This window comes from Lutra lutra, chromosome 2 (assembly GCF_902655055.1).
Source record: "Lutra lutra chromosome 2, mLutLut1.2, whole genome shotgun sequence".
NCBI classification, from domain to species: domain Eukaryota; kingdom Metazoa; phylum Chordata; class Mammalia; order Carnivora; family Mustelidae; genus Lutra; species Lutra lutra.
Window position 1 is genome coordinate 28,864,034 of NC_062279.1, and position 13,216 is coordinate 28,877,249.

At 39.3% G+C, this 13,216-nt stretch overlaps 1 protein-coding gene across 8 annotated transcripts in view; it reads right to left on the reverse strand.

The window, feature by feature from the left end:
* Positions 1 to 13,216, reverse strand: part of TEX15 (testis expressed 15, meiosis and synapsis associated) — an 88,073-nt gene that overhangs the window by 34,447 nt on the left and 40,410 nt on the right. The window contains exon 1 of one of the 8 annotated variants that reach the window (XM_047716823.1): positions 9,434 to 9,555. The exons of the other annotated variants lie outside the window; for them this stretch is intronic. The gene's annotated coding sequence lies outside the window, so the exon portion shown is untranslated. Of the gene's footprint in view, positions 1 to 9,433; positions 9,556 to 13,216 lie in introns of those variants that run through there. 8 annotated transcript variants of the gene reach the window in all.

Here is a 13,216-nt window from a genome sequence, read left to right on the forward strand (position 1 = left end):
TCAAATAATCTTTTTTTTTTTTTTTTTTAAGAACCACTTAACAGTACAGACAAGCAATCTAGAAGGCTTGCTCAGGTGTAGTAGCAGCAAGAACTGCCACACTAGGTGATACAGTAGAGACGTCCAATTGCTAGGACAGAGGTGTGCTTCCAAATCATTATCAGCAGTGGAGAACCTCATAACTTAGAGTAAAGTAAGGTGTATACCACAAAAGGAAAATTGTTCTTGAATGCCACATTGCTACCAATATTTTTTATTTCCTGGAATACTACTCAGAGTTTGTATTAAGTATACTAAGCACATTAGCATATTAGTATTTATTTTATTTGCATGAATAACTTCCTGTTTACAGTACACAAGGCCACAAACCACATGGCAACAGTTACAAGCAAGAATAACTGATTAGATCATGACAACTTTGTCCCAATTCCTGGAAATATCAAACTTAACTATCAACTCCACATATCATTATCTTCTGCTCCTGCTTGCAACTTGACATCAGTAGATTCTATGAACCACTAAGATCTCCATGTTGATAGGGTTTAAATATCACAGAAGAATTAGAGTACTTTTTTCTGTTTCCCCAATTTCTCAACTCGTTTTTTCCTAGACTCTGGAAAAGCATTCATTTTCTGAGCGTGCCTAGAAGGAATTCCCATGTGGGAGTACTAACAATAATAGCACAAAGGATGGGAGGAAGGAAGGAAATGTTCACTGTTGTAAGATTCTTACACTACACATGAATATAACATTATGTGAAGGTACACTGTATAAACCCTAGAGCAGGGTTTCTCAACAGTGGCACATATCATTGACATGTGAGCTAAGTAATTCTTTGTGTTACTTAGATATCTTACTGGCTTAACATTATATTCTCTTAAAGGACTAACTAAAATGTAAAATGTAAAAATATAACTTAATAAAGATTTGACCCAGAGCTCTAAAAAGCTTTACAAATTAAAGTAGAAAGTATTCCTTGAGTTTCGAATTAGTAATAATACTGGATATTTTGTTTTCAATCTATGTTTTCAGAGTAACATCTGAAAAACATTTAGGACTAAATATGATTTAGACAAAAACGAGCAATAAAAAATTACTCTTTAGAAGTTTTCAAAAAATTTTAATTCCACTGTAGTTAATATACCGCGTTATATTAGTTTCTGGTATATAATATAATGATTCAAAATTCCATATAGTACTCAGTGCCCGTCAAGTAAGTGTATTCTTGTTCCTCTTTGCCTATTTCACCCACCCCTTCCCGCCTCCCTATAGTAACCATCTTTGTTCTCTATAGTTCAGAGTCTGTTTTTTGTCTTTTTTTCTCCTTTGTACTTTTGTTTTGTCTCTTAAATTTCACATATGAGTGAAATTCTATGGTATTTGTCTTTCTCTGACTGGCTTATTTCACTTAACCTAGATCCATCCATGTTATTGCAAATGATAAGATTTCATTCTTTTTTTATGGCTGAATAATATTCTCTTGTGTATATACCATATCTTCTTTTCTATTTATCTGTCAGTGGATACCTGGGCTGCTTCGATTATTTGGCTGTTGTAAATAATGCTGCAATAAATGGGGTACTTAGATTCCTTTGAATTAGTGTTTTTGTATTCTCTGGGTAAATACCTAATAGTGCAATGGCTAGATCATAGGGTAGTTCTATTTTTAACTTTCTGAGGAACCTACATACTGCTTTCCAGAGTGGCTACATCAGTTTGCATTCCTGCCAACAGTGCAAGAGGGTTCCCCTCTTTCCACATCCTCAACCAATATCTGTTGTTTCTTGTGTTGATGATTTCAGCCCTTCTGACTGGTGTGAGGTGATATCTCATTGTAGTTTTGATTTACATTTCCCTGATGATGAATGATACCGAACATCCTTTCATCTGTCTGTTGGGCATCTGTTGTCTTTGGAGAAATGTCTATTCATGTCTTCTGCCCATTTTTAAATTGGATTATTTTTTGGTGTCTTTAGAAGCTTTATTAAAAGGCTGGCTCTTCAGAGTTATCAGACACTAGGATCTATGTTAACTTATTAAAATGACTGAAGCTCGGAGTCTCAAGACTTCCATTTCAGATATCACAGGTAATATGAATTTGAATAGCCTTTTTTGTAGTGACATGTAAACAAATAAGAATATAAAGACCTAATACATACAAAGTGACCTATTAGTGAGAGAGGAAGCTGAAGAGACTCCATTTTTAGAAAGGTTCCATCTCTGCTGTTGTTCTGCTAGGCCCCATTTACTTTTGTTTGATATTCTGCATCTGAATAAACCAAAGAAGCTATGTTCCCATCCTAAGTGGGAAACAAGAAAGTTAATCATTCTTGTCCTAGGCCCCCAAACATGAGGTAACATCTAAGAGTTGGACCCCAAACACATTCCAGGCTATTAGCTGCAAACAAACCTTGGCCAGTGCTCGCATCAATAACTCCTACCTTCGGTGATTTATAAAATACACCTATTATTCACTTGGTACTTGCCTCTGACTGGACCTTACCCTGGATTCCTGAGAGAAAACATACCCTTAACCTCTTTCCAATATAATTGCCTAACCCCATGTGATGAGACTCATTCTCCTTTACTCTCTGAACTCCCACATATTCTGTCTGCTACTCTGCCTGCCACTTATGCTATTTAATAAACTCTGTTTTCACTTCCTGGCTTGCATTTATTTTCTCTCCCGCATGAAGTCAAGGACCCTGCTGGATGGTCCTATGGGAACCCTCTCTGGGTCCGAGGACCCAGCCTGCCTGCATTATTACCAAGAAACATTAATGCCAATCAAATTCTGTGCTAACAGGATATTTATATTATCTTAAAGATAAAAGACAAATAATAGTTAAGAATAATTTTCCAGAAATATTTACTCATGTTTTTATGCACTAATACTAATAAGGAGTAAGTGTCACAATCTGTCAGGCCCTGTATCTTATACATACTTTAAGCTCTGGAGTGGAAAGTTCTAAATCAACCCAGCACTCGAGAGTTAACCTATAGATATACTCTTGGTTGTGGGTTGGTCATTTTTTTTTTTTAAAGATTTTATTTATTTATTTGTTAGAAAGAGAGAGAGAGAGCAGGAGCGAGCATGAGCACAGGCAGACAGAGTGGTAGGTAGAGGCAGAGGGAGAAGCAGGCTCCCCGCTGAGCAAGGAGCCCGACGTGGGACTGGATCCCAGGACGCTGGGATCATGACCTGAGCTGAAGGCAGCAGCTTAACCAACTGAGCCACCCAGGTGTCCCGGGTTGGTCATTTTTTTAACCACTATTTTATTAAATGTTAATAAACATAAAAAACTTAGATAAGAAAATTCATATGGACAGAGAAGTTATGTATAAGTTAACACAACACAACAAATGAGTGGATAGAATTCTGGATATAGGGACGCCTGGGTGGCTCAGTTGGTTAAGCAGCTGCCTTCGGCTCAGGTCATGATTCCAGCGTCCTGGGATCGAGTCCCACATCGGGCTCCTTGCTCGGCGGGGAGCCTGCTTCTCCCTCTGCCTCTGCCTGCCATTCTGTCTGCCTGTGCTTGCTCTCTCTTCCTCTCTCTCTGATAAATAAATAAAAAATCTAAAAAAAAAAAAAAAAAAAAGAATAATGTTAAAAAAAAAAAAAAAAAAAGAATTCTGGATATATTTTGGAAGACCATGACCTTAGAATTGACTGTGTGTACGGAGCGCCTAGGTGGCTCAGTTGGTTAAGCCACTGCCTTCGGCTCAGGTCATGATGTCAGAGTCCTGGGATGGAGTCCCACATCGGGCTCCCAGCTCTGTGGGGAGTCTGCTTCTCCCTCTGACCTTCTCCCCTCTCATGCTCTCTCTCCCAGATAAATAAATAAAATCTTAAGGAAAAAAAAAAAAGAAATGACTGTGTGCTACTGTGAAGTTTATCTACCTACTGAAACCAACTACAACAAAGTATAAGGTTTAAGTGCCTCAGATGGAATGCCCAGATCATAATTACATTACATAGAATAGATTTCTGAGATTTGTATATAATAGGTAGTAAATAATTTTTTGTTGAGTAAATGAAACACTTTCAGTATCATATCTCAAAGTTTAACGGGAAACAAAAGAACTCTATTTAGGTACTTGGGTGTGTGGAGGAGAGAATACAAGTATTCAGCTAAGTATGTCTTTTAGGAAATAGTTAAAGAAAATGAAATAATTGGCTTTGGAGAGCTGGAAAAAGAATTTAATTGTTTTCAAATCCATAAGATGGCTGGTAAGTGATCCATCTCTACCTGGCAGGAAGTACAATGTGTGAAAAGAAGCATAAACAAGGTAAGAAAAATTGGGATTTAACTAAGCTCACAGAAGAAGTAAATTTCTTTTTTTTCTTTTTAAAAGATTTTATTTATTTATTTGACAGAGAGACAGAGCACAAGCAGGTAGAGTGGCAGACAGAGGGAGAGAGAGAAGCAGACTCCCTGCTGAGTAGAGAGCTGGATTTTGAGCTTGATCCCAGAACCCTGGGATAATGCCCTGAGCTGAAGGCAGATGCTTAACCAACTGAGCCACCCTGGTACTGTAAATTTTTTTTTAGGAGTGGGGGGAGAGGGAAAATGGGTATGGGGAGGACCAGAGGGCGAGGGAGAGAGAGAATCCCAAGCCCAGAACAGAGGCCAACATGGGGCTTGACCCCACAACCCCAAGCTGAAATCAAGATGGATGTTTAACCAAGTGAGGCACCAGGGCACCCCAGAAGAAGTACATTTTTGATTCAAGGGTAGTGACGTCACAAAGATGGTAGCATAGCAGACCCCACCCTCCGGCCCCCGCAACAAAGATCAACCATTAGATAGCTACCTATGAACAAAAACAGCTTTGGGAGAGCTTTGGAGGTCACTTAAGAAACTTCAGCACATGGTGGCATAGAAAGCTAGAGAATAACTGTGCAAAAAGGGAAGGATGAACAGCTTCAATTTGCCTGTACCGTTCCACATACTGAGCAGGCACTGCTCAGTGTCAAGAGGAATTCCCTAGATAGAGAGTTCTCCTCACCAGGAAAGTGAGAGTGAGGTAAGTAGCCAGTTTCCCCAGCCCTTTGGGGCACTGCATGGAGAATCAAGGATCTGCTTTTGTTTTACTCCAAACAGGGAATGGCAAAGCTGAGACACAAAGAGATGGCTAGGAACAACGAAAAAAAGCAGAGGCTACCAACAGGAGCTATACAGCAGGAGCAACCACCTTCCCACTGACTGCTGAGCAAACATCATTAGCTTTCACTACTGAAGAAACCAACAGCCACTGTGGCTGCAGCATACCCCTGCAAATATCACTAGCCTCAGACCCACAGGTGTTTATACTTGTTGACACCAGTCAGCTTATGTCTTCCCACCCGCCTTCCACGAGAAGCCCGCCAAGGACTCTGACTCCTAGAGTGCAACCACACCAACTTAGATTCTTATAGCTGACACTCACTAGGATGCAGGTGCTCAGGGCTAGCTCCTCCAGCTGTGTACTTAGATGCTGTTGACTAAACATCTGTCACCAGCCTAAACTGCTGTGCGCACACCATGGCAATATCCTGCAGCCACATTAGACCACTTCCATACCCAAGACTCCTATAGCGGTATGTGGGCCAGAGCAAGCTCTATCATATGTCACTGTCCTGTATCACTAGGTTCATCTGTACCTACCTAGCCACTCTAGCTATGCACCTGAATACCCTCTGGCCTAATCCCCATCATTAACCTCCACACTGCTGTGTGTCCAGGGCAAGATACTGCCAACACAGTAATGAACAACAGCCAGGATCCCCACAGCTGCCAGTGCACATGTTCTTGGCTGGCCCTTGCTGCCTACCCTGGCACTCACCACTACACATGTGTTAGCAACTGGACCCTGCCACAACACAGGCACCTGCAAATGAGTGTGTCCATATGGCAGACTCTGGCCACTACCACTGCTTACTCTGGTCCCCAGCTGATGGACCAGGAGGAGATGCTGAGAACCCCAACAGCCTTGCAGCATATGTGAATGCCTAGGAGCACTCACCAAAGACCACACAACTGCTCATAATGTACAGGCCAAGGACTGATCCAAGATTTGTCATCCACCCCCTAGACCTGAAGCAACTACATGCCCTACACTTGGCACCCTGCACCAGAGCACACTCTACCATGTCCTCACTTGCAGGTGAAGGTCTATACTTACCGAAGTTCAACATAAAAATTCTGGAAGACATGACCACTTCTTCAAATTTATAGACACCTATGCAAAGCTTTAAAGATTATGAAGAATCAGTGAAGTATGACTCCACCAAAGGCATAGAGTGAACTTCCGGTAACTTGCACAAGGAAATGGAGATATAGGATTTATACTGCTAAGAATTCAAATTACTCTAAACATTCAACATAGTATTGAAATCCTAGACAAATTGGTAAGAAAAAGAGATAAAAGGGAGAAGCAAATGCAATCTCTGTTTGCAGATGACCCCGATATTACATACAGAAAAATCTAAAGACTCCACTAAAAAACTCTTAGAACAAATGAATTTAGAAAAGCTGTAGCATACAAAATCAACATACAGAAAAATTTTACATGTTTATACACTAAAGAGAACTATCAGAAAGAGAAATTCAGAAAACCATCCCATTTACAACTACATTGAAAAGAATAAAATACCTAGGAATAAATTTAACCAAAGAGGGGAAAGACATGTACACTGAAAACTGACATTTGCTGAAGAAGACACAGATATAAAGAATGTCTGTGCTCATGAGCTGGAAAAATTAACATTTTTAAAAAGGCCACACAACCCAAGACAATCTATAGTTCAATGCAATCTCTACTGAAGTTCCACTGGCATTTTCCATAGAAATGGAATAAATAATCCTAAACTTGTATGGAACCACAAAGATCACGAATAGCCAAAGCAATCTTGAGAGAGAACAAAGCTGGAAGCACAATGATCCCTGATTTCAAATTACAGTTTAAAGCTATAAAAACTGGGACGCCTGAGTGACTCAGTAAGTTAAGCATCTGCCTTCAACTCAGGTCACAATCCTAGGGTCCTGAGATTGAGTCCCTCATCCGGCTCCTTGCTCAAGTGGGGAGCCTGCTTCTACCTCTGCCTGCCTCTCCCCCTGCTTATGTCCTCTCTGTCTCTTTTTCTCTGACAAATAAATAAATAAAATCCTAAATAATAAAAATCAAAACAGCATGGTACTAGCATAAAAACAGACACAGATCAATGGAACAGAACAAAGAGCCCAGAAATAAACCCAGGCATATGCAATCAGTTAATTTATGACAAGCCAAGAATATACAGTGGGAAAAGGACAGTCTCTTCAATAAATGATGTTGGGAAAACTGGACAGTCACATTCAAAAGAGTGAAACTATACCACTTTCTTATACCAGGCATAAAAATTAACTCAAAATGGATAAAAGACTTAAATGTAAGATCTGAAACAATGATCTCCTGGAAGTAAACAGGCAGTAAGCTCCTGTACATTGGTCTTGGCAATGATTTTTTTGGATCTGACCCTAAAAGCAAAGGCAACAAAAGCTAAAATAAGCACGTAGGACTGTATCAAACTGAAATACTTCTGCACAGCAAAAAAGAATCAACAAAAGGAAAAGCTGACTTATGGAGTGGGAAAAAATATTTACAATTTGTGTATCTGATAAGGGGTTAATATCCAGAATACATAAGGAACATACAATTCAAAAGCAACCAACAATCTCATTTAAAAATAGCAGAGAACTTTAATTGACATTTTCCAAAGAAAATGCACAAATGGCCACCAAGTACATAACAAGGTGCTCAACATCACTAATTATCAGGGAAATGCAGATCAAAAAACATGATGAGATATCATCTCATACTCGCCAAAATGGCTATTCTCAAAAAGACAAGGTAAAGAGTGCTGGTAAGGATGTAGGGAAAAGGGAACACTGGTGCACTGTTAAAAGAAATATAAATTGGTATGCCACTATGGAAAACAGCATGGAAATTTCTGAAAACACTAAAAATAGAACTACTCTATGATCAAGTACTCCCACTTCTGGGCATGTATCTGAAGTAGATGAAACTGCTACCTCAAAGAGATATCTGTATCAACCATGTTCATTGCCAGCATTACTTGTAATAGCTAAGACATAGAAACAACCTTAGTATCCATCAACACATGAATCAATAAAGAAAATGTGGTACAGGGATGCTGAGTGGCTCAGCTGATTAAGCAGCTGCCTTCGGCTCAGGTCATGATCCTAGGGTCCTGGGATTCAGTCCCACATCGGGCTCTCACGCAAACACCATGGAATATTATTCAGCAATAAAAACGAAGGAAATCCTTCAGCCTGTGACAAAATGAGTGGACCTTGAGGGAATTGCGTTAAGTCAGAGAGAGACTAATACCATATAATCTCACTTACATGTGGAATCTAAGAACATCAAATTCATAAAAACAGCAGAAGATGGTTACCAGGCCTAGAGATGGGGGGAAATGGTGAGATGCTGGTCAAGGGTACGAACTTTATATCAATTATAAGAGTAAGTTCAGAGGATCTATGGGACAGCATGCTAACTGCAGTTAATAATACTGTATCATTTACTTGAAAGTTGTTCTAAGAATAGAGCTTTGGGATGGCTGGGTGGCTCATTTGGTTAAGTCTCTCTCTGCCTTCAGCTCAGGTCATGATCTCAGGGTCAGGTCCCGCAGCTGGTTTCTTGCTTGGCGGGGAGCCTGGTTCCCCCTCTGCCTGCTGCTCCCCCTACTTGTGCTTGTGCTCTCAATAAAATCTTAAAAAAAAAAACAAAAGTTAGCTTAAAATAAATAGAATAGAGCTTTAATGTTCTCACCATAACAACAAAACAAAATGGCTAATTATGTGAAATAAAAGATGAATTAACAAACATTATCGTAGTAAACATTTCATAATATATATGTGTATCATATTTCAATAAAGGTGGAAGGAAAAAACTTTCTACTTCACACAAGAAGTCTGGATAAGGCAGTGTAGTACTTTCCTACTGCTGCTGTAACAAATTCTTACAGACTTAGTGGATTGAAGAAAATCTTTTTTTAAAAGATCCATTTATTTATTTTAAAGAGGGCAAACTAGGAGAGGGGAAAAAAAAGAGGGAGAATCCTGGAGCACACTTGTGGCTGAGGGGAGCCTGACAAGGGGCTTGATCCCATGACTCTGAGATCATGACCTGAGCCGAAACCAAGAAGTTGGCCACTTAACCAACTGAGCCACCCAGATGTACCAACAAATCAAGTTTATTATCTTTCAGTTAGGTGGGACATAAGTCCAATAAGTCTCAATGGGTTAAAATAAAGGTGTCATCTGTATTGTATTCCTGTCTCAGGGTCTGGGGGAGGATCTCTTGTTCACAAAATTTAATCATTTGCAGATGGAGGACTAACATCCATTTCCTTTCTAGGCTGCTCCCAAGTTCTAGAAGTTACCTGCATTCCTTGAATCATAACACCTCTCTCCTCCATCATTAAAGCCAGAAAAAGCAGACTGAATCCCTCTGAAATTTTTCTTCTGTCTCCTCTCTGACCCATTCTTCTGTTGTCCTCTTATATTTCTAAGAGCTCATATCATGAGCCCACTCATTCATATTGGGCCCACTCAGGTAACCCAAGATCATCACCATCTGCCGGTTTGTGATGTCAACCAGATCTGCGGAATCCTTTTTGTTATGTAAAGTAACATATTTACAGATTTTAAGAATCAGGATGTGGGCATCTTTGGGGGTACACTATTCTACCTACAGAAGGCAGATTCTGAACTTACTCAGTTCCCCAACAATATTAAGAATTTGTTTCTCTGCCTTGATTCTCCACACTGCTGTCCACAGTTTTTATCTTTGTCTAGCTCCTTTAAGTCTTTAAAATGCTGTCAAGCAGCAGCTAGATCTATAAGCTTCCTTGCATGCAGTCCTTATTAGAGACACTGACTTCATCTCAGGATGTCCAGGCAAGTCTCATGCTGGGTTCTAATGACCTATACAGACTAGGTTTGTACATCAGTAAACCAATAAAAAGAATAAGACAAAGAACAGTTTAAATTATATAAGATGATTTAGAATTGTTAGAGATACTGCAGTCTACTAACTTGGTTACCTTTTATACACGTCCTTCTTCCAACATATATACTTTAAAAAGTATTCATGGCCACACAAAACAACCTCAATCCACCTTGCAGAAAGGGAACCACCCAACTTCAGATCTATGTTGGGAGTAATATGCCTTCATTTCTAACAGGTCTGGATATAGATCTATATAGTTATCATCCATTCTGAAAATGTATAGCTATAAGATTAAGTTACCTACACCCAAAAATACATTGGTGAAGGGAAAATAATAGGATAACTACAATTAAATTCAGAAAAGTGAAGAATGACACATTAATGGTGTTAAATGGCCCTTAGCAACAGGACATCTCATTGAAAAGAAGCTAGGATTCTCTACCCTCAAAATTCCAAAGACTAGTAACCATAGCAAGATCATGTTTAGACAATCATTGCAGTTAGAACTTTCAGTCTTGTGGCAGCAAACCTCTGAAACCTTTGCACCCTCCAAGGCTCTGAATTTGAAATGGCCTTTACTGCACTCCAATTCGCAACGATCCGTTTCTTCCACCCAATTGCATTTTTAAAATATATCTTTATTGTATAAACCTGAGTACTTCCCATTTACCTGGTAGAAAATACTTAAAAGGAGGTATGGGAAAGTTGAAGGCAACAGAATTGTGCTTTGCAGCACTTATTTCCTGTTAAATCTTTTTAAACCCAAATTCAAACTAACTTTGGAAAAGATGAATTCTTTACTCCAGGCTAATCTTATGAAGCTGATCTGTGATACCAGATCATAAGAAGAAAGGCTCTTTCTTACCAAATCTGAATTTTAAAGGCCTTTTGCGTCCAAGCAGGACAGGGCCAACACACCTTAACATCCTGAATTTCTGTATATCGCCCAAAACCAAAGTCTCATGAAGCAAATATTTGTGCACAAGGTGTAAAGGATTATCACCAACTTCTCAAGTTGGCACCCTTACTGCCCAGTCTTCAAGTTAAATCCATAGTGTAGAATCTCTAATTTGCCAGTACCCCTTTCCCAGTAAGCAATTATCAGCTAAAATGCTGTTGACTTCAAGCACAAAAACTTGCTCAATTTGGCTAAATATAAGATGACTACTTCTTCTTCTTATTATTATTATTATAAGAAATTCAGAAATCAGGCAGCCTTTATCAGGGTTGATAGATTTCTTGGCTCCAGATATCAGCAAGGATCCAGGTTTTTTCCATCTCTTTGTCCTTCTGTCCTCAGCCTTAAGGTCATCCTAACACTAGTCTTTTTATTACCTCACAAGGGTGTTATCAGTAACTTAAACACGCTTCCTTGGTTCACAAACGGCTTCTCTTTCCTAGAGACGTCCCAAGCCAATCCATCTTGAGTGTGTTATTGACCCAAAATGATTTATTTCTGCCCACCCTTGGAACCAATCATTGATAAAGTAAATGAAATTAACCAGAGATGGCTCAGACTACATCTGGAGTGAGACATAAACAGATATCAAGTACTAATTCAGTCACAACATTAAGCCAGGTACTGAAAATCTTTAAAATGATATCCTTTCATGTAAATTTGAAAATTTTTTAAAACAAAAAGGGTCAAACTGATACAAATAAGGCAATGGACTTAAGAATAATTCAGTTTCTCTTTTACCCATTAAGACTAGCTCAATTTTCTTAACGCTTCAAAGCATCTCTCAAAACTCTTAAGAATAATCAGTCCCAGGGGAACCTGGGTGGTTCAGTTGTTAAGTGTCTGCCTTTGGTTTAGGTCATGATCCTGGAATAGAGTCTTGCATCTGGCTCCTTGCTCAGCAGGAAGCCTGCTTATCCCTCTCCCTCTGCCTGCTGTTCCCCTTGCTTGTACATGCACACACTCTCTCTCTCAAGTAAATAAAATCTTAAAAAAAAAAAAAAAGTAAATATTTCCTTCGGCTCAGATCATGATCCTGGAGTCCCAGGATCGAGTCCTGCATCGGGATCCCTGCTCAGCAGGGAGTCTCCTTCTCTCTGTCCCTCCCTCTTCTCATGCTCTCTCTCTCTCTCTCTCAGATAAATAAAATCTTTTAAAAAAAAAAAGAATAATCAGTCCCTCATCTGTGTACCTATATCTTTATTATTTTTAAAGATTTTATTTATTTATTTGATAAACAGAGAACACAAGTAGTCAGAGAGGCAGGCAGAGAGAGAGGAGGAAGGAGGCTCCCCGCTGAGCAGAGAGCCCAATGTGGAGCTCGATCCCAGGACCCTGGGATCATGACCTGAGCCAAAGGCAGAGGCTTTAACCCACGAGCCACCCAGGTGCCCCAGCCACCCAGGTGCCCCGACTTATATCTCTATTATAACATTTTATTTTATATTTGCTTGTATGTCTTTTAAACTAGAATGTGAACTCTTTAAGACAGAAAAAAACATTCATTGTTCTTCAAGGGTCATCAAATGTGATGTCTGACACAGCAGGTACTGAAATGTTTTAACAGCTGATGGAATACACAGATGTTTAGATTTTTAATGCTTTTGCTGATTTCATACTTAAGAAGTGGTAGATGGAATGCAGATAAGAAATGGAAATTGGTATCCTTTGGAGATACTTGTTTTGCTGAGCCCATAGATATAACTCCTCTAAATAGAATGACAGAAAGAAAAACCATGGGGCATCTGCGCGTCTTACTCAGTTGAGCATCCAACTCTTGGTTTCGGCTCAGGTCATGATCTCAGGGTGGTGAGAGAGATCCCGGCGCCAGGCTCTATGCTCAGTGGGGAGTCTGCTTGAGATTCTCTTCCTCTCCCTTTGACCCTCCCACCACTCTCTAAAAAATAAATAAAATCTTGAAAAAAAGGAAGAAGAAACTCACGAAGCAGGTAAATCAGACAAAACCAGTATATGGTAGAAAAGACCTATTAAATGAGTATAAAGTACTATGGGAAAAAATGAGTTTGTCTAATTGGACAAATAACTAAGAAATCAGTATTTGCTGGGTGGTTGTTTATTTGCAATGTTCTAGCATATTGTGTATTTTTGGGTAATTTTTCTAATTTCTCTAACATCAACAGGTTGTAAATTAAGTGTTGGGCAGGGGAGCATTATAAAAAAGGACAAAATTTTAAAATGCCTAAAAGAACTGAAATCAAAGAATACCAGGAATTAATTTTTGATTAAACTCTTAAT